The sequence below is a fragment of the Bos mutus genome, chromosome 12 (assembly GCF_027580195.1).
Source record: "Bos mutus isolate GX-2022 chromosome 12, NWIPB_WYAK_1.1, whole genome shotgun sequence".
In the NCBI taxonomy this organism is placed as follows: Eukaryota; Metazoa; Chordata; class Mammalia; order Artiodactyla; family Bovidae; genus Bos; species Bos mutus.
The window spans coordinates 23,875,904-23,898,596 of record NC_091628.1 but is presented as its reverse complement, the minus strand read 5'-3'; the positions used below and the strand labels follow the sequence as shown (position 1 = coordinate 23,898,596).

Sequence of the window (22,693 nt, the reverse complement as noted above, 5' to 3'; positions counted from 1 at the left end):
AGTCAGCTCTTTGCATCAAGTGGCCAAAGTTTTAGAGTTTCAGCTTCAGCATCATTTCTTCCAAAGAACACCCAGGGCTGATCTCCTTTAGAATGGACAGGTTGGATCTCCTTGCAGTCCAAGGGACTCTCAAGAGTCTTCTCCAACACCACAGTTGAAAAGCATCAATTCTTCAGCACTCAGCTTTCTTTATAGTCCAACTCTCACATCCATACATGACCTAGACAGCATATTAAAAAGCAGAGACATTACTTTGTCAACAAAGGTCCACCTAGTCAAGGTTATGGTTTTTCCAGTGGTCATGTATGGATGTGAGACTTTTGTTAATAATCAGTAATAAATACCACATGGCGAGTTCTTCAGTAGAGATTGGTAAAGTGTTTCTTGGGGATTCCAAAGAGAAAACCATTAATTGTACCTGGAGGGAGAGAAATGCTTGCTATGGAAGTATTTAACTATGAGTAGATGTTGCCCAGGGCTTCCCGGGTGGCTCAGTGGTAAAGAATCTGCCTGCCAATGCAAGGGATGCGGGAGACATGGGTTCGATCCCTGGGTCGGGAAGATCCCCCAGAGAAGGAAATGGAAACCCACTCCAGTATTCTTGCCGGGAATATCCCACAGACAGAGGAGCCTGGTGGTGTACAGCCCATGGGGTCGCAAAGAGTCAGACACGACTGAGTGACTGAGCGTGCACCAGGTGTATCCTCAGTGACTAGTGGAAGCAAGGAATTCCAGGGAAAGGAAGCAGAGTTTTTAAAAGGAATGAGGATGAGAAAGAGCTCCTGATTCTATGCTAGTCTCTGTTTCTAGGATAATTGTCATTGTTCAGAAGCAGTTAGACTTTTTACACAATGGCTCTCCTATTATGCCTTTTAGAATGTGGGTTATGCCAATTATGTTCTAAATTACTCTGTGATCTTTATTATTCCCTACCAAATACTGAATCTTTCAATGATTGTACAAATTTGGGAATATGAAAGAACTATACCAAGCCACAGGAAAAGATACATTTCTGTGTCTCAGAAAAATTGTCAACTTCTGCTAGAGCACGCAGCCACTCAGTGTTACATCCAGAGGATGCAGCCAAAGGGTGAGCAATCGAAGCTGGTGGCTTCAGTGAGCAGTCAGAGGCAGACATGGTAAACACCTCAGGCTAAATCCTATTCCACATGCCCAAGCAATCTTTGGTCTAGGCAGGTGGGAGCAAAAATTCCATTAGGGCAGCTACTTAACGAGGCCGGTCCCTCCATGTCCCTAGAAATTTGTTCTTACAATATAGGTTAAACCCCCAAAGATTGAGTCTATTTTAAAACTGTTCCTTGTAACAACAAAAACAACACTTACAGAACTAGGCACTGTATGCTAGGCACTGTCCTAAATTTTACTTGTATGAACTCAATTCTCAGGAAACCCCCTTGGGGCAATCACTATTATTAGTGACCCATAGGATGGTTAGTAAGATAACTAACTTGACAAGGTCACAAGGGTTTTTATAAGTGTGTTCCCTACTCTGAGTCCAATTTTCTTTATCCCCTATTACACATTTTGCTATTCTCTCTGTTAATGAATGGCCATTATGTTTCCCAGTGACTGGGTTTTATCATGTTGTCTAATTTTCCAGCAGTTGCCTTACCTGTAGTTGGTCTCCTAACTCTGAACCTCAGATTCCTCATTACTGGCTGTCAGAGAATCCTTTTGACTCTTCAACAACACTGCGGGACCTCGCCTAAACATCAGTCCCTCAGATCTTAGGCAGATTGACTCTTGGCTGCCATATTAACCTATACTCAACGTAATGGAATTTTATTTGTCATTCCCCCACCGGCTCTTCTCTTTGGAGAATATTTTCAGGCTGTAAATAACTTCTAAAAAGACCCACGGCAAGTCAGTCCCCTCATCTCCCCCTCCCCACTCTCCAGTCACAGCATCTCAAATAATCTGGGTCAATTCGCTACGAAGGCAGCTAGGAAAAGAGAACATAATTTAGTCCTTTGCTCCTGTGAGATGTAGCAATTAGTAAATAATTAAGTGTGGGTTTCACTCCCAATGTTAAATTAAGCCCAGAAGGTTAAAGCTCAGTAGAATTGTGCTGCAAGGCAACGCTCACTTTCTTTGCTGTTTCTGGATGGTAATTCAGATTGAATAACATCCTAAAAGCACTATACAGTTAACAGGAAAGCAGAAGGCATAAATATTATAAAAGGCAATCTTTTCCTTTTGTCTTGAACTTTAAAATCTTTCACCCAATCTTTTCATGTCCTTTCAATTTACCAAGTGAGTTTATTTCTACACTGAACTCAAACATCAATTATGCAGAGTAAAAACAAATTAGTTTTTTTAAAACCAGACTGCTTAGAATACTCTTCATAAAAGTTCATTATGCACAAGGAATTCAGCATCTCCTAAATACCTCTAACAAGTATAGTAATTACCATAGCAACTTAGAAGATGACATTTATTTGGCAAAGCAACTTTTCACAGGTTATTTGGTTATTGTCCAAATGTATGATAGATTTGCCTTCCAGAAAATTCTGTTATTCTGTACTGTCATTTGCTCTATGACACTGTGATCTTTTTTTTTTTTTTTAGCAATATAAAGCTAAATCATGATGTTTAAATACTCATCCTAGAAGTTTATCTTCTCAGTATATTGGCATCGAATGATTTAAGACCGCATTTAAAACAGCTTTTATCAGCAGGCATATTAGTACATTCTTCCAAATTCACTGAGCTCTATGTCTTTGGAAATTTAACAGATATGATAGGATTATTTACATAAGTGGTATAGTTTATTTTCCATCAAGTCTTCATTTAAACTTTAACTAAATGAAGCTAATTCTCTTTAAGTCAAAGTTCTCTTGTTATTCTAAGAGTTGGCCTAAATTAATTTAAGGAACTGATTTAAGAAACGAGTAAGAGCTATGGTTTATTTCATAGAATTCTCCATTCTGACTGGCTCCATTACAAACAGCTCTTAGATCTTTGCTAATTTTCTCTGCTTCCTGGGGACCCAGCTGCCCTAAGGAAATTGAGGAATTAAACTACCAACATCTACTCTAATTCTAACAGATATGATCCCACACCACCTCAGATAAAACAGTTTATTAGTTTTGTAAACATCTGCTGGTTTATTAAAATTATCATGAAAGTAAAGCTGGAAGTTGATATTTTAGTTGTCAGTGTACCATTCAAAATTGCAATCCCCAGCGCCATGATATTAAAAACCTCATAGGTGCTTTGTATGCATTAGTGAACTATTTGGATGAAAACCTAAAAAAAAAAAAAAATTATCTATCAAATATTTTGTCTACGGAGTATGAGAAATTGGAATACATATAAATTTTATTTTTCTTAAACCAGATGTTTGACACATTGTAATTACAGCCTTCTGCCAATGAAACCAACATTATTTGGAAGTAAAATAATCATTATTATTCAAATTCTATGACTTTTTTGTATGAATTTTAATGAATATTAGATATACTAGAAATATATTTTAGTCAATAATTATTTTAGATCTCTTTAAATGTTATATAATGGATGACTACAGCAAATACCATCTTAACAGGAGATAACTTTCATTATCAATACTTAATCAATGTTATATTTGGGGGATTTAGCAATAGCATAGAGTTTAACTTGATCTTTGATAAATTTCTGCAAAAATCATCTGATTTCTCTAGTTGATAATTTTTGAAAAATTTCTGTGTATGATGGTTAATTTTGTCAACCTGGCTGGAATGCCCAAATATATGGTTAAACTTTTCTAGGTATGTCTATGGGGTGTTTCCAGAATAGATTAGCGTTTGAAATAATGGACGGAGTGAAGCAGATTACCATCCCTAATGTGGGTGGGCTCTCAGTCTTTTGAGAGCCTGAATAGAGAACAAAAAGGTAGAGGAGGACTGAATTCGCTTTCTGCCTGACTGCTAAGTTGAAACATTGGTCTCCTGATACTGGACTGGGACTGTGTTCCTGGTTCTTAGGCCTTCAGACTGAGACTGGAATTTATGCCACCAGCTGCCTTAGTTCTCGGGTTGACAGACGACAGACTGTGGTACTTCTCATCCTCCAAACTGTGTGAGTCAATTCCTTATGACATATATCATTTCAATCTATGTATGTGTGTGTGTATCTATCTATCTAGGCATGCTCAGTTGAGTCCGACTCTTTGTGACCCCATGGCCTGTAGCCCTCAGGGCTCCTCGGTCCATGGGATTTTCCAGGCAAGAATACTGGAGTGGCTTGCTGTTTCCTTCTCCAGGGGGTCTTCCTGATCCAGGGATCAAACCTGCATCTCCTGTGTCTCCTGCATTGGCAAGCAGATTCTTTACTACTGAGTCACCAAAGCAACTGCCGATCATCTGTCATCTATCTATCCTCTGTTTCTCCTATTGATTCTGTTTCTCTGCTGCTGCTGCTAAGTCGCTCCAGTCATGTCCGACTCTGTGCGACCCCATAGATGGCAGCCCACCAGGCTCCTCTGTCCCTGGGATTCTCCAGGCAAGAATGCTGGAGTGGGTTGCCATTTCCTTCTCCAATGCATGGAAGTGAAAAGTGAAAGTGAAGTCTGTTTCTCTCAGTCAGTCAGTCAGTTCAGTGGCACAGTAGTGTCCAACTCTTTGCGACCCCATGGATTGCAGCACGCCAGGCCTCCCTGTCCATCACCAACTCCCGGAGTTCACTCAAACTCACATCCATCGAGTTGGTGATGCCATCCAGCCATCTCATCCTCTGTCGTCCCCTTCTTCTCCTGCCCCTAATCCCTCCCAGCATCAGAGTCTTTTCCAATGAGTCAACTCCTCGCATGAGGTGGTCAAAGGGAACCCCAATACCCTGCACTTTCAGCTGCCTCTTCTTTTGTCAAATTTAGAGCTCCTTTTGAGTGTCTGTAGTTTGCACTTTTAAAAAACATAAGATTTGTACTCAGCAACAGCTAGTTTGTACCCCAATACTATGCCTTCAACCAGTGTGGGGTCTACACATAATAACCTACCTTGGAGTTATGTTTTCTCATGTGTGAAATCACGATAGCACTGACTCTCAGAATCCTGTGTTAAAAAGTCAAGATAAAATATATTAAGCTTGAATGGTGCTTGAATTCTAGAAGATACACAATAAATGCCTATTCAGTTTCAGCCTTGACCATACCGTACACTGTAATACGGTAACTAAATTTCACAACCCAGAAAGTTTTGGTCTGAGAGACCTCAGGTGATTTTACATTTCTTATAAGATTAAAACACTAGAGCCTTAGTACCCCTGCTTCTAAACTGACAATAGAAGGTGTGTTGGTTTAGGAGCCTAAGAACTGGGTTTTGTAGTCTCCTGCCACTTACCCTCAGGGTAGTTATCTCCTCTCCTTGGAGACTCTGTCTGGTAGATAATGATGCCCACATGCTGGGTTGTTGCTCTGCAAATGTGGTTCAATGTACAAAAGTGGCTGATACTCGGATATTCATTGGATGGTGATCATCTTTAGTTTCCTTGAATTTCTAACTGGCAACATTTCTAGATGTAAACTCATGAAAATAATTTGTCAATATAGGTTAAAATTGAGTTTAAATTTCTATAAATTTAAGACACATGTAAATTAGCACACATATTCCATGATACATGTATACAGAATGTAATAGCCACTATATAGTTTTTTATGCAAGAAATATTTAAATTAACTTTATAAAATTAACCTCCAGACTATAAGAGACATTGATTAACTAAGTTCAAAGTTTATGAGAGGACCTAGTTTTAATAATTTACTACAGATACTTACTCCTTGGAAGGAAAGTTATGACCAACCTAGATAGCATATTCAAAAGCAGAGACATTACTTTGCCAACAAAGGTTTGTCTAGTCAAGGCTATGGTTTTTCCTGTGGTCATGTATGGATGTGAGAGTTGGACTGTGAAGAAGGCTGAGCACCGAAGAATTAATGCTTTTGAACTGTGGTGTTGGAGAAGACTCTTGAGAGTCCCTTGGACTGCAAGGAGATCAATCAGTCCATTCTGAAGGAGATCAGCCCTGGGATTTCTTTGGAAGGAATGATGCTAAAGCTGAAACTCCAGTACTCTGGCCACCTCATGCGAAGAGTTGACTCATTGGAAAAGACTCTGATGCTGGGAGGGACTGGGGGCAAGAGGAGAAGGGGACGACAGAGGATGAGATGGCTGGATGGCATCACTGACTCGATGGACATGAGTCTGGGTGAACTCCGGGAATTGGTGATGGACAGGGAGGCCTGGCGTGCTGTAGTTCATGGGGTCGCAAAGAGTCGGACACTACTTAGCGACTGATCTGATCTGATCTGATCTGACCATCCAATGCATTTAATACTTATCTGTCAGCTTCAGTTTTATAAGACTGGGAAAGTATAACTATGTCATAAAAATAATGGAAATGTGGATAAATAACTGATATTAGAAGTAGTCTCCAAGATGCAACATCTACAGGTGGGTAGACAGATTTAAGAGTTATCAAGATAAAATGCATTGCATTTGTAAAGAAATGCATTTTAACTAATTATTTAGTATATGAATAAAACAGAGTGAACAGGACACTAAATAAGAATAATTACTATAATATGAACCAATATAAATCATAAAAATGATGATACAAACAAAATTATCATTCAACATTGATACTCTGGACTTTGTCATGTAAATTCCCATGAATTTTGTAAGTCTATATTTCAAGTAAAAAATTCAACAATAAGAGCACTTCCCTTCCATTTAATGGCTTGACTTTTCTAAGCTAAAAAGAGAGTTGTAGAGTACAGAGAATTCCCTTAACTTCTCTTATTGTTAATATATTGTTTAGTTCAGTCACTATCTTTTTAAAGAAAATAAAAATTTTCCATATTTTAAATTCATTAATAGAGAAATAAATACTAATATATCATATGTATAATAATAAGTGAGTATACCATACTTCAACTAATCAAGTATTTTATCACCTGTCTTTTGACAAGAAATAATTGGAAGAATATTTGTCTAAGAATGAAGTCAGTCAGCATCTCATTTGTCCCATAAATAAGACAAGATGCTCTACGTGTGGCAACATATTTTATTGTTACTGTAGAGAGGAACATAAAAATTGTTCAAAATTGTTTTTCTAGGATGAGGAACATAGCTCCATATTGGCAAATATTTTAAAAGTGAGCATATCACTCCTCTAGCAAAGGATCAAGGTAAGCTAGCCTGAAAAAAAGTTTAAAATTCCTCACCAAATAGCCCCAGTGAATGAAAAGATCATGGTAGATGATCACCCTTCCCTCCACCCTGCTGGAAAGACAACCAGAAGCCATAACTGTGCAGTGGTAAATGACCTCTTTAAACTGAATTGTAAGGTGATCACTTATATATAAAATGAAACTTGTTATGGGTTCTTGTGAGGTAAGAAAACAAAAAACATTGTTTAAATAAAGGATAAACACTAATATTTCAGTCCAATAACTTATAATGGGATATAATAAACAAGTTAGATACTCAGAACAGTCAGTCATTTGTCCTTTCATTTTTTCATCCACGGAAACTTTATCAAACCTTTACAGTCTTTGGGTGTTAAATTAAGAATTTAAAAATACAACAATGTGGCTCTTCCTTTTAGAAAACTTGCATTTTTAAATAGTCAGAAAACTAATGTATCAGGTATGATCTCATAAGTGCAAAAATATATTTAGAAAGATTTATAGATACTTGGGAAACTTCACAGAAAGGCAATATTTGAACTGCATTTTGAAATTTTGAAGAAGGAAGGATGTGTCAGGTAGGGAAAATATGGGTCGTATTAGGAAGATGGAAGTCGCTAAAGGATGGAATTATAAAAAGTCCACATATAGCGCTGGTGGCCTTGACAGCAAAGAATCTGTGTGCATTGCAGGAGACCTGGGTTCAATCCCTGGATCAGGAAGATCCTTTGGAGAAAGGAATGGCAACCCACTCCAGTATTCTTGCCTAGAGCATTCCATGGACAGAGGAGCCTGGCAGACTATACTCCATGGGGTCGCAAAGAGTCAAACATGACTGAGTAACACTTTCACTTTTTTTCACTTTGCCAATGTACTTAGAGGATGGCTCAGTAGAAGTTCTGGAATCACATAAAAACCAAGGAAGATACAGTCAAATAGATTAAGTCATTCATTTTTAAAATGTTGCGGAATGCTTAACCTATGCTATAAAGTAGATATAAAATGCTTCTACTAGTTTCTTTAAATTTTTATTTTGAAATTATTTTAGACTTACAGAAGAGTTGCAAGGAGAGTACAGAGAATTCCCTTCTTTTAATGTTAATATCTTATACAAGCACGGTCTTTTATAAAAAATACCATTAACTGAACTACAGACTTGATTAGACATTTGCCATCTTCTTTTAATAAGAATAAGTAATATTCTTATTCTCTTCTAGGATCCATCCCAGAATACCATGTTGCATTTAGTCATCATATCTCCTTAACCCAGTTGGTGACAGTCTCTCAATTTTTGTCTTTTATGAGCTTGACTTTTGAGGAACACTGAGCAGGTATTTTGTAGACTATTCCTCAGTCTAGGCTTGCCTGCTTTTCATTAAGATTAGTCTGAAGTTAGGCTTTGGGGAAAGAATGCCACAGTGACCATCTCATTGAATCATCCCATAATGCCAACATGGCTTATTACTGATGGTGGTGACTTGATCACTCCATGAGGCCGTGCCTGCCAGCCTTCTCCACTCTCCTATTTGGTAGAAACAAATCAACATGTCCAAACTCATGTTCAAGGTGAGAATTAAGCTTCCCCTGCAGGGAGGATTATTAAAGAGGTTTTGGACATATGTTAAAACCACCAGAATAATTAATACATATCTGAGGGAGATACTGTGGGGTTATGTAAACATCCTTTCTCTGCTTGAAGTTTGCCTACTGATCTTAGCATCCTTCTGTGGATCATCCCTGAAGCAATACTTACAATGGTGCTCTAGTGGTGGTTTTTCTATTTCTCCCATTCCTGTAGTTATCACTTGAACTCTTATTTATTTATTCAATTAGTTATTTATATCATTATGGATTTGGAGATCTTTATTTTATTGTTGAATTATAACATAATACTATAATTGCTTTTGCTGTTCCAGCTGTTTCAACTTTGGCTATTGGGAAGTCTTTCAAGGTTGGCACAGGTGTTCTTTTGTGATGCTCATATACTTTTTATTCATTTACTGAGCACTTTGTCGCTTTCTGGGGCTTCCCTGGTAGCTCACATGGTAAAGCATCTGCCTGCAATGCAGGTGATCTGGGTTCGATCACTGGGTCAGGAAGATCCCCTGGAGAAGGAAATGGCAACCCACTCCAACATTCTTGCCTGGAGAATCCCATGGACAGAGGAGCTCGGTGAGGTACTGTCCATGGGTCTCAGACACAACTGACTGATGAACACTTGCTGCTTTCTACTACTATAAGATGCACCAGGCTCATCTTCTATCTCCCTTGCCTCAGTCCTAGAAGTAACCGTTTTTCAAAGGAGTCCAGCTTTTTTTTGCTGGAGTGTGATATTTCGAAATTAATATCTGGGTGCTTGCTGTGCTTACTGCTACTGTAGCGTTACTGATGTTCATCCTAGCATTTCCGCTTGCTTACTTGTAACTTCTTTTTCTGACAATAAGAAGTTTGGTGTTCTATATTTATAACATATTAACCTGTGAGTGAAACAAATGTTACTTGCCGTATCAGTAAACAAAGGATGTTGTTTGCAGTATCAAGCCATCACATTACAGTTGACTGGAAGGTGAGCTCTGAGAAAACTCAGGATAGAAACAGGATGCTGCTATGGAGCCACCAGCCTCTACAGCCACCCCCAGCAGTGTGCCCCATGGAGACTCAGGATGGGAAAACACAAGATACTGGCCCCAAAGAGCTGCGTGCATATCAAAGGAACAATGTCAAGGAGCCCAGACTTCTGCATCTTCCCACACATAAAAAAAGCACTAATTTCAGTAGCTTGAGATATCTGGTTTTCCTTAACTAACAGAAATCTTTTGAAGTTCCTACCTGGTATTTGTTGCAAAAGCTCCACTATATATCCTGGCTTCCCTCTTAGCCCTTGGAGCAATCTCTCAGAGCTATCCGAGAGGCTGCATTCTGGGCTTAAGTCTTCAGTTTTGTCCACCAACATAATTCTCAACTTGTAGGTTGTGCTTTTAAGTTGAGAAGTCTATTGCACCCTAGTATACACATGGGCCTCCCCAGTGGCTCAGCAGTAAAGAATCCACTTGCAATGCAGGAGACATAGGAGACGTAGGTTCAGTCCCCAGGTGAGGAAGATCCCCCGGAGGAGGGCATGGCAACCCACTCCAGCATTCTTGGCTGGAGAATCCCATGGACAGAGGAGCCTGATGGGCTACAGTCAATAGGATCACAAAGCACTGGTCACGACTGAAGCAATTTAGCACGCATGCAGTATACACATAATGGAGTTTTCGAATTGCTAGACCACATCCCCATGAGAAACAGATTTACCGACCAGAGCACAGTGGTTGTATACAGTTCTTTGTGTCTCAGCCTTGTAATATTTAGACAAAGCGTTAATTTCCAATATTATTTAGATCATCTCCTTTTCTTCTCCACCTTTCCATTGTGTTTTTTTTTGATGTTCACAGTCCAAGGGAGATTGGTTATTAACAAATTACTGTGTAGGATAAAAGATGTAAAGCTTATGCTAGATCCCCTAAAGTGAAGTGAAGAGCCCTTGCTTGTGTTAATAATGTTGAGGAAATAGCCCCAAACTGAAATCACAACATGTAAATATTAATGAGTATCCTGGTGCATGAAAAGCAATTAATATTTACCATAAAATATCATGAAATCAACATTTGGTAAAATAACAAAATATTTGTTCAATCAAAGACTATTACTGAGATTTTAATATGTATTTGACAAGAGCTAGAAAATTTAAGGTAGATAGGGCATGTGGGCATGCGTGCTCAGTCACTCAGTTGTGTCCAACTCTTAGGATCCCATGAATTAAGATTGTGCACTTTTGAGCCCTCCACACTCCTCTGTCCAAGCGATTTCCTAGCCAAGAATACTGGAGTGGGTTGCCATTTCTTCTTGACCCAAGACCCCAGGGGATCTTCTTGACCCAAGGACTGAACCCAGGTCTCCTGAATTGGCAGGTAGATTCTTTATCACTGAGCCACCTGGGAAGCCTGTATTGGGCATGGTCTTTCCTCAAAAAAATAAAGAAAAAAAAAATCTCTTACATGTGAATCAGTGCTATTCTAGGAATATGCACAAAAGGAAGTGGCTGTGAGGTCTATAGTCATGGGGTAACTAATCAATATGTTTGTAAACTCACAAAGCCTAGAGAGACTTTTAAGTATGTGAGCCTTTCAAGTGTCAACAACTTTCATGTAATGCAGTTCTGTTTTCAAGGTAGATTCTATTTGGAAATCATTCTCTTTCTGCCAAGGATCAGAAACATTAGAATCTTCTCAACATTGAAACGAAACTCAAAGGAAAAGAATGCTCACAATGGCTGCACATAAAGAGAAAGGGGACCTGAGAAAACAGAAAGTCAGTATCATACAAAAATGCATTGGCAACTCCAGGATTGTACATTTTTGCTCAACAGCCAGGGCTGTAAGAATACAATTGCTCAACTTGGTTAGCTCCACTTAAATTGAAGAATCAACTTAAGCTTTGCCTACTCTTGAAAGAATTTCCTCACCCTCCTCCCTGCTAGCAATGGCAGGTTCAGATAGGTGTTTTATTGCCATTCCCTGCAGCTATAGTCTCAAGTTTTGAGCAAATAGATTCTCTGAGCATTTAAAATCTCCATTGTTATTCACTGAGCTTCTTTCGGTCCCACTCTAGCTCCGAATATACATGAAGGGATTTGATAATACAGTACCTCCATAAACATAAGTCTGTTTCCTGCTCTCTGTATTTCCACTACCTACCCTATAATAATCAGTTTTGTTTTGTCACAAAAGCGAATGAATTAAGATTGTGCACTTGAGCTATTTACAAGAGCAAATGGAGATTAAGTACACAGTTTTTGTTAGCAACCTCTAGACAAAGAAAAGACTGTTCCTAAGCAGGATTGCGTGGAACACTAAAGTGGTAAACAAATGATGATAAATAGACTGTCAAAAGCAGAATGCGCACTTTGCCAGGAACCATTGCATTTTGTCACATGTATCAAAGGCTTCCTCTAAGTTTTTAGTTAAAGGTAACTAAATGTTAAAACCCAGAACATACTTTAGATTTTGTAAGTTTTCATGTATAAGATATAAGCTATATAATAAACCCATGCATCCCTTTTCCACATTATGAACGTAATGCTTTTCAGCTCATCTTAAAAAAAAAATATTTTAGGAAAGCAAAAGAATCTCCTTCAAGCTATATGGGTGAGACCTATTAGAAAACTGTTACAGCCTAGTATTGGCCAAACACCCAAGTATTTTCTCTTATCAAATCATATCTAAATGCCTTTGCATTTAAGGGAATTGTATATTATAGGAGCACATGGAGGAGTAATGAAATTTTTCTTGTGTGAAGCTTAAAGAACATCACAGAATAGGAATGAGTACCATTTTGACAAATAGAGAAATGCAGGAAAGGTATTCTAGATATATGAAAATGGCTCTGCCATTTTATTTGAAGTAAATGATTCATCGTTTTTATTTATGCATTCAATAAATATGTATTGCATAGTTCGTAGGTGAAAGTATGCTGAGAATGCTGTGGTAAGTGAATAAGTCAGATGTGGCCACTGTTCTTATGGAACTTGTAGAATTTAGGATAGCGAGATAGAAACACATTTAACAAAAAAACCATGAAAACCATCGGGAAGTGCAGACAATAAAAACTGGTGATGTGTTGCGCAGGACTCACGTGGCTACTTTAGTTCCGTTAGTGTGGTGGACGAAGTTTGTTGTAGTCTGAATGACAAGAGGAGTGAGCATGGGAAGACTAAAGAGAACAACAACATCGGCAGAGAAGGAAACAGAACCAAAACTATACGGCTAGAAGGAAGCAGATTCCTTGCTCTGGAGCACTGGGCGGTAGTTGTGAGATGCATGCCGAGGTCATTACCAAGGTCATCAAGATATACCTCTTAGTAACACAGGACTTCCAGATCTTCTAGTTAATGGAATGTGGCCCCTGAGGACTATATTCTAGAGGCCACAAAATCATGTGCAAAAGCAGAATCATCTGGAAGGTTAAATCTAGGTAGTAAGATCCTTGATAGTCCAGATGGTTAAGAAACCTTCTTTGTATTAGGAAGTAGAAACTATCCCGGAGGAAGTAACAGGAAATGGATTAGAAACTTCCATAAAGGACCACAGTAAAGAAAGTTGGCACTCACAGGGTGCTTAGCGTGTTCTCGGCTCTCTGCCACATGCTTTATATACATTACCTCATTTAATTCTCACAACAACTCCAATACTTTATATGATGAAAGTGAAGTACAGAGAGATTAAGATATTTCCTGATGATCATACAACTAGTAAGTAGTAGGACTGAGTATAAACCCAAGGAGTTTGGCTCCAGATCACACACTCTTTACTCCTGCACTATGCTGGCATTTCTATATCAATTGAAAAGAACTGTAAAGAATGGATATCAGTTCTTATTAAAAGGGAAACATAAGTTATGATTGATTTATAAAGTTATTACTTTTATTGAGAAATAGTTTTAACTAAAAAGATTCATGAAGTGTTAGTTGCTCAGTTGTGTCTGACTCATTGCAACCCCATCGATTTGCACCAGGCTCCCCTGTCCATGGAATCCTCCAGGCAAGAATACTGGAGCGGGTAGCCATTCCCTTCTCCAGAGGATCTTTCTGACCCAGGAATTGAATCCCGGTCCTGCATGAACTCTTTATCATCTGAGTCAAAGCATTCCCTTTAAAAAGATTTTTATGTATTTTAAAATTGTATTAATAATGTCCTCTAATTTCACGTTGTGGATCTATAATAACAATAGAATGCTCATGTATTAAAAATAAATAAAAATAAATTTAAAAGTAACTAAAAATTATCAAGATTACACTTGATAATTTGAAGAACTATAATAGGTAAAGTGAATAACAATTGCAGAGAGAATTTTAGTATATACTTAATGCTTTACTATTTCAAAGTGTTTTCCCCTATATGAAATGAATCTTCTTAACAATCCCAGGAGGGAGTGTATCCATTTTAGAAGTGGGAAAACAGGTTTGGGAGTAATGTATCCAAGTGATTTCACACAAAAAGACACATGAAAGGTAATTAAAATATTCCCACAAGGACGTGTCTTAACAACTTAAGAACTGCATTAACAAACTGTAGATGATCAATTATATATATATATAGTTTCCTGTCAAAAAATGTTTTGGCAGTTTCAAACTGTTTTTATTTTTATATGACATAGATTATTATCAATATATCATAAAAAGATTACAGAATTTCAAATCTGAAAGGTAACTCATGGCTCTTCTCCAATCCCCTTAGAATATTCTATAAAAGAATTCAGATTCCTACTACAGCTCCTACTGAAAATGTTTCATACTATTTGAATCTGAAGTAATGAATACTACTGATTAGTATTTTTTGTTTTATAAGGAGGAAGCATTGTTTCTGGATTTTGTAAACATTATTTTTATGAACTCTTGCAATAGGAATATGCTACAGGCAACCCATTTCCATTGATGGCAAATTCCATGTCCACTTATATAATCAAGTAAGGATATCTTTACTGCTGCTACCATGTTGTAGATAACTTTGTGTCCCCTGAGTAAAGCCTTCACTGGAGGATTCTTGAATTATTCACCTCTATTCCTCCAAATATAAACCCGTGATTTTCATTTCCATTTGCAGTGAGGACACCTACATATACAATGCCTCCTGCAGGAACAAGGTTCTAGTGCTTGGTTGGAGAGAGACTCTTATTTCAACAATATGTGATCCTTAAGTTCTATTATTTTTAAAGGTATGTTTTGTGCCATTTTGGAAGATTATTCTTTTTTAAGCTGGGACGCTGGATAATAGTAAAGTATTAATGGCCTGGGTATTACCAAATACATTCCAAATTCTAAAACCTATGACTTCAAATTTGCTATCAAGAGCCCTGTATTTTATATTTTACAAAGAACATCATGATAACAAGTCAGAAGAGCCAACCTAATGTAAACGCAAAGGCCCTAAGAATGAAACCTCTCAGTCAATCCCTGTGAGTAGAATTCTTCTTCTTAATATATTTAATTGTGAGAAATATCACTCTTTTAACATTGTCTCATAGAAAAATAAAAATGTATTTGTTGAGATCAAGGCAAAGCCATCCTTAAGTGAAATTGAAAAGCATCAGAAGTGTCACAAGGGTAGAGTAAGATGGTACAAGCAGTCAGTCAGTCAGTTCAGTCACTCAGTCATGTCCGACTCTTTGCGACCCCATGAATCGCAGCATGCCAGGCCTCCCTGTCCATCACCAACTCCCGGAGTTCACTCAGACTCACGTCCATCGAGTCAGTGATGCCATCCAGCCATCTCATCCTCTGTCGTCCCCTTCTCCTCCTGCCCCCAATCCCTCCCAGCATCAGAGTCTTTTCCAATGAGTCAACTCTTTGCATGAGGTGGCCAGAGTACTGGAGTTTCAGCTTTAGCATCATTCCTTCCAAAGAAATCCCAGGGCTGATCTCCTTTAGAATGGACTGGTTGGATCTCCTTGCAGTCCAAGGGACTCTCAAGAGTCTTCTCCAACACCACAGTTCAAAAGCATCAATTCTTCGGTGCTCAGCCTTCTTCACAGTCAACTCTCACATCCATACATGACCACTGGAAAAACCATAGCCTTGACTAGATGGACCTTTGTTGGCTAAGTAATGTCTCTGCTTTTGAATATGCTATCTAGGTTGGTCATAACTTTCCTTCCAAGGAGTAAGCGTCTTTTAATTTCACGACTGCAGTCACCATCTGCAGTGATTTTGGAGCCCCCCAAAATAAAGTCTGACACTGTTTCTACTGTTTCCCCATCTATTTCCCATGAAGTGATGGCAGAGAAAGAATAAATTCATAGCATAACATTGGGAAAATAGAAGGAAATTTTGATAGAAAAAAATGAAGCCTTGATTGAGTTTGATGAGCTCAGTTAGAAGCCTATTGGACATTTAGCTGAACAAAAGACCTTCTAAATAGAAAGTATGAAAGACTCCACAGTGGGTACAAGAGCAGTCCAAAATGTTGCTGGTATATAAGAACATCACACAATTATGAATATTGCAGGGACTTCCCTGGCAGTCCAGTGTCTAAGACTTTGTGCTCCCCAGGCAAGGGGCCTGGGTTTGATCCCTGGACAGGGAGTTAGATTCCACATGTTGCAACTAAGATTTGGCACAGTCAAATAAATACACAGAAATTTTAAAAGTATATTGCAACTCAAGAGTTATCAAGTGTCCTTTTCCTCCTCCTTCATCTTTGACACATTACACTGTCATCAGTAGGAATATGGACAGGGGGATCTCCACAATAACTTCAATTGTGTGTGCGTACTGCATGCTAAGTCTTAGCCTGCAGTGAAAGTGAAAGTGAAGTCACTCAGTCGTGTCCGACTCTTCGAGACCCTGTGGACTGTAGCCCACCAGGCTCCTCCATCCATGGGATTCTCCAGGCAAGAATACTGGAGTGGGTTGCCATTTCCTTCTCCAGGGGATCTTCCCGACCCAGGGATCGAACCCAGGTCTCCCGCATTGCAGGCAGATGCTTTAACCTCTGAGCAACCAGGGAAGCAAAGAGTGGAACGCAACTGAACGACTTTACTTTCACTTACACTTTCACTGCATGCTAAGTCCCTTCAGTCATGTTTGACTCTTTGTGGCCCTATGGACTATGGCCCACCAGGCTCTTCCATCCATGGAATTTTCCAGACAAGAATACTGGAGTGGGTTGCCATGCCCCCCTCCAGGAGATCTTCCCGACCCAGGATTCCAATGCCTGTCTCTTATGTCTCCTGCGTTGGCAGGCAGGTTCTTTACCACTAGCACCAGCTGGAAAGCCCAAACTTCAATGGTAACACGAATCAACAGGTGGTGTCTTGACATCACTGTACAGAACAAGGTGATTATTGTGATTAAAAACAAAAGGAAAAATAAGCTAAATGGGGGGAGGTGGTGGGTGTTGCTATTATCATTTCTCGGGTACCTATTGGTACCTCATCAAACCTTTATTGATATCAAATGGTGCTAGTAGTAAAGAGGGAGAAGGCAATGACACCCCACTCCGGTACTCTTGCCTGGAAACTCCCATGGATGGAGGAGCCTGGTGGGCTGCAGTCCATGGGGTTGCTAGGAGTCGGACACGACCGAGCGACCTCACTTTCACTTTTCATTTTCATGCATTGGAGAAAGAAATGGCAACCCGCTCTGGTGTTCTTGCCTGGAGAATCTCAGGGGCGGGGAAGTCTGGTGGACTGCCATCTGTGGGGTCACACAGAGTCGGACACGACTGCAGTAGTAAAGAACACGCCTGCCGATACAGGAGACATAAGAGACACGCATTCGATCCCTGGGTCGGGGAGATCCCCTGGAGTAGGAAATGGCAGCCCACTCCAGTATTCTTGCCTGGGAAATTCCACAGGCAGGGGAGCCTGGTGGACTACAGACTGTGGGGTCGCAGAGAGTTGGACACGACTGAGTGCCTAAGCAGCACCAGCAGCAGATCATATACACAGCTGTAACCGTATATACTGGGAATTTAGTACAAATGATGAAGAATGGATGAATGAATACCTTGGACAACTGCAATAACATCCATGTATCTGAACAGCTCTTCCCTTTGCTTCTATTAAGTTCTAAAGTCAATGTATTTACCTATGAAAATGTTCTGTGTGGTTCTTGCTCTTCCCCGTTTTATCTGATAGATGCAGGAAGTGGGGAGGAGAGAGTACCTGCATTTAAACGTAAACCCCTGTGTCTTCCTTTCTCATTCCAGAGATTTTGGTTCCTTGGCCCCCTGAGCCTTGCACTACACCCTGTGAGCATCTCCTGACCTGGAGCACCAGGATGTGCTGAAATTTTAAGTCTTGTTCCCAGAGAATTGTCTAATAAAAACTCTAACCTTTTGAAGCTCCCTCCCATCTCCTTCCCCATTCCACCCCTCTAGGTTGATACAGAGCCCCTGTTTGAGTTCTCTGAGTCATACAGCAAATTCCCATTGGCTATCTATTTTACATATGGTAATGTAGGTTTCCATGTTACTCTTTCCATACATCTCAAAAGGGAGGAGATATACGTATACCTATGAATGATTCATGTTGAAGTTTGACAGAAAACAGCAAAGTTCTGTAAAGCAATTATCCTTCAATAAAAAATAAATTAAAAAAAAAACTCTGACCTTAGTAACATCTATGAAACAAACTGCAGAAAATTACTGCCACCAATTTATAGAATAAATGATTTCTGGGGCATCTTATATATCCAGATGCCTTAAGAAAAAAATTGCAATTATTATATATGCCAACTTCTTCCCCTGCCCTTGCTTCATATTTAATGAAGATTTCAGACTGAGTCAAACACCCCCTCTCGCTCCGCCCACCCCCCCGCTCCACTGTATATATAGAATTTGTTAAATTGCGACAATAATACTTCTCGGACCTCAAACTCTTCCTTCCTGATTGCCACCAAAGCTCATTATGATCTCCATATGCACAGAAGAGCTACTGATTCTTATGACACACTCCATTTGAGCATTTAGATTGGAGACTGATCAAAAGCAAACAGTTCCCTAAAATATGGGTGCTTAAAAGTATCACACTCACTTTTCAGCCTCTGTCAGCAACATAACAATTATGATGAGGATGATGATAGCAGTATTGCTGCTTCAATTAGGTGAAAATCAAGAAGTCCATCTAATACACCTGAGCAGTAATCATAAATTCTAGCATTTTTTTAAAAGAAAAAGCAAATGAGCAATATGAAACAAAGTGAAACATTGCAAACTACTTGAGGACACCTGTGTTCCTCTCTCTCATCACACCATATCACGGAAAAGACTCTGTTCTGGACCTACTATAAAGTACAAAGGGACTAAGTTAATTTATACTAACCCAAGGGGGCCAGAAAGATGCCCTGGAGAAGATCATGGCTACCCGCTCCAGTATTCTTGTCTGGAGAATCCCATGGACAGAGGAGCCTGGCAGGCTACAGTCCATGGGGTCACAAAGCATCAGACATGACTCAGCGACTAAGCCACCATCCCCAGCCCAGCAGATGTCCATTGTGATGCCATATGCAAAGGTAAACCAATAGAAAACTCTTTCATCCTTCCAAGTCGAATCATGGCCGCTCTCATTTGTGTCAATTCTGTTTCTGAAACAAATGACAAACTATTTTAAAGGAGGAGAAAAAAAAAAAAATACCACCTAGCTGACCATGATTAATGAAAGGCTTAAAAAGTCCTTTGAAAGGATATTTTGAGATCCTCGATGAAATGTTATAAATTTTGGCTTGCAAATTGTTGATCTACAAATGTGATTTTTACTTATTTTCAAAAGAAGAGTCTGACACCCTTTTGGTCACACGAAGTGTCTGATTCTCTGCATACAGGCTGCTTTCAATCTGACAGGTGCTAAAAGGCCTAGTTCCTCTCACATCTATCTCTTTTTCTTCTACTACTTATTTAGAAGAACATTTCTAAGATTCTGCTCTCTTTCTTAAGAATAAAAAGGAAGACATGAATCTAACTAGGAAGGAAATAATGTCCCATGAGTTCAAAGCTATGCTTCCCAATTATTATCTCAGCATTATGTTTAAAAGGTTCACTGACACACTTAAAGCCCATGACCCTTTAAAAGGTCTTTAGTGAAATTGAAATGGAAATGAAAATGTTGGCAGGCTTCAGAAAATTACATTTTTGAGTCCTTGGGAGAGGAAGCGATAGTACAAAGGCTAACAGAGAAAAGAGGGATGCCCCATATTAACAATTATACAACTCTAGAGAATTTGTTTTACTTCTGCTTTATTGACTACGTCAAAGCCTTTGACTGTGTGGATCACAACAAACTGTGGAAAATTCTTCAAGAAATGGGAATACCAGACCACCTGACCTGCCTCATGAGAAATCTGTATGCAGGTCAAGAAGCAACAGTTAGAACTGGACATGGAACAAGAGACTGGTTCCAAATCGGGAAAGGAGTATGTCAAGGCTGTATATTGTCATCCTGCTTATTTACCTTATATGCAGAGTACATCATGCAAAATGCCTGGCTGGATGAAGCACAAGCTGGAATCAAGATTGCCGGGAGAAATATCAATAACTTCAGATATGCAGATGTCACCACTCTTATGGCAGAAAGTGAAGAATTAAAGATCCTCTTGATGAAAGTGAAAGAGGAGAGTGAAAAGTTGGCTTAAAGCTCAACATTCAGAAAACTAAGATCATGGCATCCAGTCCCATCACTTCATGGCAAATAGATGGGGAAACAACAGAAACAGTTGAGAGACTTTATTTTCTTGGGCTACAAAAATCACTGCATGGTGACTGCAGCCATGAAATTAAAAGACGCTTACTCCTTGGAAGAAAAGTTATGACCAACCTAGACAGGATATTAAAAAGCAGAGACATTACTTTGCCAAAAAAGGTCCATCTAGTCAAAGCTATGGTTTTTCCAGTAGTCATGTATGGAAGTGAGAGTTGGAATATAAAGAAGGCTGAGAGCTGAAGACTTGATGCTTTTGAACTGTGGTGTTGGAGAAGACTCTTGAGAGTCCCTTGGACTGCAAGGAGATCCAACCAGTCCATGCTAAAGGAAATCAGTCCTGAATGTTCATTGAAAGGACTGATGATGAAGCTAAAACTCAAACACTTTGGCCACCTTAATGGAAGAACTGACTCATTTGAAAAGACCCTGATGCTGGGAAAGATTGAAAGTGGGAGAAGGGGATGACAGAGGATGAGATGGTTGGATGGCATCACTGATTCAATGGACATGAGTTTGAGTAAGCTCTGGGAGTTGGTGATGGATAGGGAAGCCTGGCATGCTGCAGTCCATGGGGTCACAAAAAGTTGAACACGACTGAGCGACTATACTGAACTGAGAGAATTTTTTATAATTGTAGCTAAGAGTTTGGAGAAAACTTTTTGGTGGTACTGTAATATATCACTCAGATCCCTCTTCAGTTAAGGCTTGATTGCATCAGTTGCTGCCCATGTGGACAGGAGACAGCTTTCGGTTGCCAGTCCCTTCACCTCACCCAAGGTCACAACTGTTGGGGTGGTGACACAGCAAATGATTAATTGATGCAGGAGTAGAAAGTCCAGTCACTGCGTCCTGGGTCAAGTAAATCTGGAGTCAGGCTAAAGCTCTGAGCCTCCTATGGGATCAGCCAAGGTTACCCTGGAGTTTGCACTAGAACTCAACTTGATGCTCTTGCCAATCCTGCTTCCTAACTTTCTCTTCCGGTCTGTAATAAATAAACAGCAGGCTCTCACCTCCATTTCTGAGTCTGAGAACACAACCTGAAATGGCCAGCTCAAACCAGTCAATCCTAAAGGAAATCAGCCCTGAATATTCACGGGAAGGACTGATGCTGAAGCTGAAGCTTCAGTACTTCAGCCACCTGATGCAAAGAGCCAACTCACTGGAAAAGACCTGATGCTGGGAAAGATTGAAGGCAGGAGGAGAAGGGGACCACAGAGGATGAGATGGCTGGATAGCATCACGGACTCAATGGACATGAGTTTGAGTAAACTCAGGGAGATAGTGGAGAACAGGGAAGCCTGGCGTGCTACAGTCCATGGGGTCACAAAGAGTCAGACGCTACTATTGCCTTAACAACAACAACAAGCAGTGAGACTCAAAACAATAATATATTCTAGAGTGTTCTTTTTTTTTTTGTTTCTGTGTTGTTTTAAAGTTTTTAAAGCTAAATGATGTGCTGTTTTTTAATACTTTAAATCAGATTTGCTCTTAATAGGTTTTAACTGTTTCATAAGTTATTATTTAAAGAAAGCTGCTACTCAGAAAAATCAAAACTTTGCTCATTGAGTTTGCCTTTGAAGATGAATTATGTTACTGATAGTGGGTCAAAACGATCAAGCCATTTTAAGGAAATCCTTTCCTACAAACTCTATCCCTAAACAATGTCACATTGAAAAAGATTATTTTCCTCATCAGTTTGTAATGAAATTCTAAGATAGGTAGGAATGTGTTCTTATCATATTTCCTGTGTTAAGGTTTTTGCTTCAGAACTCTCTTTTTTTTTTTTTTTTTCATTCTCTATGTTCACTATTTGTCTTTAATGTATTGGATTTTAGTGACAGTTCCTTCTTTACTATTTTTGCAATATGCTTTTGCTCTTGCACTCTGAATCTGTATGTTTGAACTAATTTGTTGTTGACAGCAAGTAATGATTATAAGTGTACATAGGTCCTCCCCTCTGGTCTTATTAATATATAGAAACAGTACATCTGTTTTGATATAATCATAATTTGGAAACCAATGGTTCATGATTATGGCTGATTTTTCTATTCAAATACCCTTTTTAAACTTTGATAAAGTCCTTAGTGTCATTCTTTTGAATAACTTCATTAAATGCATAAAATATAAAATAGTGCAAAATATGGAAGTTTAGAAAAATCCACTGTATATATGAAAGTGGTTTGCTTTAAGGACGAATAGTTACAGATTTGATAGTAACATTAAAGGAATAAATTTCAAAGTACAATGACTTTCTCGATATAAAGTGAAATG

General features: G+C 39.1%; 1 protein-coding gene across 7 annotated transcripts in view; it reads right to left on the bottom strand.

Annotated features, from left to right (window-relative positions):
• TRPC4 (transient receptor potential cation channel subfamily C member 4) overlaps positions 1 to 22,693 on the bottom strand; it is a 211,421-nt gene that overhangs the window by 165,190 nt on the left and 23,538 nt on the right. For 2 of the 7 annotated variants that reach the window (XM_070380391.1, XM_070380390.1), the window contains exons 2-3: positions 5,340 to 5,522; positions 4,997 to 5,051 (exon numbers count right to left, since the gene is read on the bottom strand). The exons of 2 other annotated variants lie outside the window; for them this stretch is intronic. The gene's annotated coding sequence lies outside the window, so the exon portion shown is untranslated. The remainder of the gene's footprint in view (positions 1 to 4,996; positions 5,052 to 5,339; positions 5,523 to 22,693) is intronic. 3 more of the 7 variants (XM_070380389.1, XM_070380388.1, XM_070380392.1) reach the window with 2 other exon arrangements.